Source organism: Micropterus dolomieu, linkage group LG10 (genome assembly GCF_021292245.1).
Source record: "Micropterus dolomieu isolate WLL.071019.BEF.003 ecotype Adirondacks linkage group LG10, ASM2129224v1, whole genome shotgun sequence".
Classification (NCBI taxonomy): domain Eukaryota; kingdom Metazoa; phylum Chordata; class Actinopteri; order Centrarchiformes; family Centrarchidae; genus Micropterus; species Micropterus dolomieu.
The window spans coordinates 4,126,770-4,132,877 of NC_060159.1; positions in this window are offsets into that span (position 1 = coordinate 4,126,770).

The following is a 6,108-nucleotide window of genomic DNA, read 5'->3' on the forward strand; positions in this document are numbered from 1 at the left end:
CAGCTGTTTAGCAACTGCTTTCTCCAGGATCTTAGAGAGAAATGGAAGGTTAGATATAGGTCTATAGTTGGCTAAAACATCCGGATCAAGTTTGGGCTTTTTCAGAAGAGGTTTAATTACAGCTACTTTAAATTACTGTTGTACATAGCCTATTGATAGAGATAGATTGATCATATCTAATACAGGAAGGGTAAAACATCTTTAAGCAGCCTAGTCGGGATGGGGTCTAAGAGGCAGGTTGATGGTTTAGATGAAGAAATTATTGAAGTTAGTTGGTAAAGATTGAGGGAAGAAAAGCAGTCTAAACATACATCTGGTTTTACAGCTGTTTCTAAGGTTCCTGAGTTTAGAGATAAGTTGGTGCCAGTTGAGGGCAGGCCTTGGTGAATTTTGTTTCTAATAGTTAGAATTTTATCATTAAAGAAGCTCATGAAGTCGTAACTACTGAGAGCTATGGGAATACTTGGCTCAATAGAGCTGTGACTCTGTCAGTCTGGCTACAGTGCTGAAAAGAAACCTGGGGTTGTTCCTATTTTCCTCTATTAATGACGAGTAGTACGCTGCTCTGGCATTACAAAGGGCCTTCCTATAAGTTTGGTCTTTGACATTCATGTGTAAAATTACATGCCGTCTCCACAATATAAGTAAAGTACAGTATCAGCAAAATATAGTCAGTAGAGACTAAATGTTGTGAAAAGACATGCAAAAACCAAAAAAGATGTGATAGCACACAAAATGACTTGAGACACTGGCACGTTATTCAGTTATACCATGCCTGGTGCACTATAAGAGTTGATTTGAGATTTACATAACTGACATTCCCTAAAACTGGGAATAGCTGATAATTTCTACAAATTATAAAAAAATGCATTCAGTGTCTGAGCAGTGAACTTCACTTACACACTATGGTCCCACTGATCTAGATTCAAGCCGATCTTTCTATGCAGAGTCCTGGTGCGTATGAATTCGTCCCAGAGGCTTATAGGCAAAAGCTTAGACTTCTTCTGAAACCTATGTAGAGGTTGCTAGGGACAAAGGAAGTTCGTTTGACAAATGGTGCACTGCTGGCAAAGACGAGGACTTTGCTTTGTTAACTCTCCGTGGTGGACTATGTAAGCCAATTCCAGGAGTGTCTGAAACATGCCCCATCCTTAATGAAGGAGTCACTAACTAGTTCCCTGTCTGAACAATCCATTCTCACTCCCTGACTCTTCACATATGGACGCATGGTCAAGAGCCATCGTCGTCAGTTTGTAACGCACTGGGGATCCCTTTACTGTCTTAGTTCAACACATTACACAACATATTTTAGGGGGGTACAAGCCTTAATTAGAACCATGAGACTGAGTAAGGAGGTGGTTGGGGTGGATGGTGGGCCAGAACCCCAACTTTGAACCAGGAGACTGGGGTTCGTGTCCTCTGTGAAACCAGAAGTCAACATTAAAGATTTTTATTGAAGTTACGCGAGTTATATAAATTGATGTAAGTGATGTTAGTTAACTTACGTGTTAACTGACATACGTAGTTATTTTAACCCAAACCATGATGTTTTCCTAACCTTAACCAAGTAGTTTTGTTGCTTAAACCCAACCAAGTAGTTTTTGTGCCTAAACCTAACCAAACTGCATTGTTTCACAACTTTAATAACGCGCCATTTCACAATGGTGATGTTTCGAAACGCTAGCATCAAATTTTGAAAGTCTAACTGGATGTAGCATATTTATTGTTGCTAACTTTATATTTTTGTTGTATATTTGTTGTTAGCATTGCTAACTTGACCGCGGAGCCCTAAACGTCAATAAATGACGCAAAAGGTGTTCCCAGGTCGTTAAGTGTCAATATGTGACGGTTCGGGAATGAGAATGTGTTGGTGTGAAATGAAACGCAAGTTTGATCATTCCGCAGTGTTGTCAGACATTTAAAAGTTGTTGTCAGACATTTAAAAGTTGCTGCTACGCTTTTGATGCATAGCATTACAGACTACAGAAGCCAAAACCATTTGTCTGTCACATCAATATGCTGAAACTGTATAACACCCGTGATGATCCCACAAGCTCTGTAGTGATAAACGAGGGCAGCAACACGTGCTAGTGTGTGAAATTGCTTTTCAACAGTTTATGCAGTGCAGTGGTTATCACATTTGCCTCACATGCGAAAGATCCCCGGGTCAAACTCAGGTGAAATGAAGACTCTTTGCAGATCACTCGAGTATTACACTGATTTAGCTGATTAGCTTTTATCCAAAGCGACTAACAAAAAGCTCATTCAACCATGTGGATACAACACACAAATTGCAAAAGTAAATCAACTTCATCAAATATGCTGAACTGCTTCAAGTGAGTTTTTTATGGGCCAATGTGCAATGTGAAGAAAGGAGTTTCAGGTCTACGACTGAAGATGTAGAATTTCTGTTTTTTAAGGTGTCAAGGGAGCTCGTATCATCGTTGTGGATTCAGGACCGCAAACAATCACAATTTTGTTGAGCCGTAGATAGGAGCCCTCATAGTGAGGGAGTAGCATTCCAATTGGCAGTAGCAGAGCATAGTGGATGGGCTGGGGCGTATGGTTTGACTATGTCCTGGATGTGAGCCATTTGCAGCAGTACAGGGTGTGAGGGACCTGTGTAGTCAGGCAGAACTTAGGTAGGTTGAAGACCAGCCGAGCTGCTGTATTCTGGATGCAGGCACAACAGCCAGGGACCAGTTGCGGTAGTTTAGGCGCGAGGCGACAAGTGTCTGTTGCTGCAGGAGCAGGTTGTCACAACATACAGGAAGTTCTAATAATCATTGAAAATATTAATGGGACATAATACACATATAATGTGCTATGTAAGAATCCATTACATACTATATAGGTATGTACAGTCCATTTACAATATAGCAAACAGTTGCCAATTTAACTTGACTTTCTACACATCTAGGTGACACAGACAAGCAGTCATTCACTTAAAATCAAAACAACAAGCTAAAAGACGAGATACAGTCCACATTTGAAGCAGAAAGAGGGATTGTAAACTGTGATGGATGTTTAGACAGTTTGTGTAATAATTTTCTTGTTTACCTTTGTTTTCTCTTCTAAATATCCTTATCATTTTAAATTGTAGGTATCACGTTTGTGATGTGTTATCATGTGACTGAAGTTTGGTACTTTGGTCACATGGCAATCACTGAGCAAGTTCCACTGGCCAAAATCCCCGGAAAAAGCTACAAAGTGAACCATCAGGTGAGAATATTTTATTGAAAATACTGTATCTTTTGAGGGTATAACAACATTTAAAAACACAAACCTTCAACAGGTTATTTTTGTGTGCACTATGTGTGAAATTACACATTTCAATATCATTTTTACATGGATAGGAGAAGACTTGAATTGAAAGCTAAAATGTCTCCAAAAGATCACCTATTTGGCATTTAATGTTAAACTTTCCCTGTAAGTTTTTTATGACAAGTGAAGGGATAATAAGGAAGTAGAGATCTAAATCTATCAAAACCATGAACTGAGTGAAAATATATAGTGAAAAGATATGCACTGTAAAGAAGCTGCTGCATATATAAAACGATGCATGAAGACTGGCCCATTTTCTTAGATCAAAGGAGTGTGAACTGTTGCAGAAGATGAGCTGTCGCAGGGAGATAGGCAGATGAATATACATGACTCAGCATCAATTAGCTGAGGAACAGGGGTGAAACCCCTATGAATATTCATCTGCTGGTGGTGACCTATTGCCAGCCACATCACGTTCCTGCATATTTTCAAAGCCAGCTGCACATTGTAATATTTTCACACCTGTCTCATTTCTCCCTGTCCTTCACATAGTTATACATAACTGTTATTTGTCGCCACAAACACACACAGAAGAATAGCACAACAGCAGTACAGGCTTTCAGGCTGACAGAAAAAACAGCATAAAGTAAACAAGACTGTTGCACAGCTGTTGTTCATGTAAAAAAGCTTAATCTATGAATTGAACTTGAACAGTGCTAGCTGTTGTAGCAGTGGAGTTATAGCCATGTAAAAATGTTGTTTTCAGTTCTATTTAGATTTACTGCAGCTGTTAACTCTGTCAACAATATAATGTACATTGCTTCAGAGCAATATGTTTTATCTTCTACAGGAAATAAAAAGGCGAGCATTGCATGCCTGTGAATATCCACGTTTTTCTCAAGATTCTTGAAGAAAAATGAAGGACAAAAAAATGAAGTAAGTAAAAATAAATAAATAAATAAATGCAGAAATAAATAATTACATTTAAATTAAATTTATTTTGTAATAAAAAAGGCTATTATATATTTATTTATGCATTTCTACATGCATTTCTATATTTATTTCTGTATTTCCACATGTCCACAGTTATTTTTCCCTGCTCCTGTATGCTAATAGAGTGGGTCGTGCGAACATCAGTCTGAAGCAGGACTGTTCACAGCGATGTGATCAAATCTACTACTACTGCCTTCTACTACTTCAATGGAGAGTGGGTTGTAGCGGTGGCTGGTTGCTGCCACAAGGGGCGCTAAAGATAGTGGTTGAGCCAGGTCAGTCAAAATGAGAAAAGGTACAACAAACAATAGAAAGAATAATGCAATCCACCACAATGAAATCACATATCAATATATATTGGAAAGTGCGTGTTAATCTGTTGTAAAGTTATTAAGATTGCAATTTAAAGTGCGGTATATGTGTGTGATCTCCTATCAGGCCACATCCCTTTCATCACTGAAACAATATGTTACCAGATTTTGATATAATGAGAGGGGTGCTTTCTCATCTTAACTTTCTATTCAAATTCCCTCCAAGTGGGGCTATTAGTGTTGTTTCATGTCTTCTCTGATAGTTCACACTTTTTATACAAAATGATGGAATTCATCTCTAGTTCCCATTTTTCTTTGATATCAAGACTGTTATCCATCAGTTCTTCTTGTAGGATGTCATGTACAGTCCCCTCCAAATGTATTAAGGCAAATTCCTTTGTTTTTGTTGTTCACTGAAGACATTTGGGTTTAACATCAAAAGATGAGTATGAGACAAGAGTTCAGAATTTCAGCTTTTATTTCCTGGTTTTCACAAACAACTCGGGACATATCACCATTTGTATTAGACCACAGCATTATTTGGTGAGCAAAAGTAATGGAACAAATAATCTTAAAGCAAATAACATTTAATATTTGGTGGCATAACCCTTGCTTGCAATAACTGCCTCAAGCCTGCGACCCATCGACATCACCAAACTGTTGCATTCTTCATTTGTGATGCTATTCCAGGCTTTTACCGCAGCTTCTTTCAGTTCTTGTTTGTTTCGGGGTGTTTCTCCCTTCAGTCTCCTCTTAAGGAGGTGAAATGCATGCTCTGTTCCAGAAGCAGCCATGCACGCCCAAGCCATGACATCACCTCCACCATGCTTCACAGATGAGCTTGTATGCTTCGGATCATAAGCACTTCCTTTCTTTCTCCACACTGTGGCCTTTCCATCACTTTGGTAGAGATTCATCTTGGTCTCATCAGTCCATAAGATTGTGGTACAGAACTTTAGCGGCTCATCTCTGTACTTCTTAGCAAATTTCAATCTGGCCTTCTGATTCTTGCTGCTGATGAGTGGTTTGTATCTTGTGGTGTGGCCTCTATATTTCTGCTCTCTGAGTCTTCTTCCAACAGTGGATTGTGATACCTTCACCCCTGCACTGTGGAGGTCGTTGCTGATGTCACTTCCTGATGTTTTGGGGCTTTTCTTCACAGCTCTCACTATATTTCTGTCATCAACTACTGTTGTTTTCCTTGGCCGACCACTTGGACGTCTGTTGCTCAGTAGACTAGTAGTTTCTTTCTTTTTCAGGACATTCCAAATTGTTGTGCTTGCTATGCCCAATATTTGTCCAGTGGCTGTGGTCGATTTTCCTTCTTTTCTCAGCTTGACAATGGCTTGCTTTTCTCCCATAGACAGGAAATGCACTCTTTATAGGTTTGAACCAAGGATGAAAACTTAGACTAGTCATGCAGAGCTATTTAATGTTTGGACAATCAACCTAAAAGGCAACACCTGGGCAACAAGAAACATCGGTCAGTCACATGTTCCAATAGTTTTGCTCACTTGAAAAATGGGTGGGTTCAAACAAA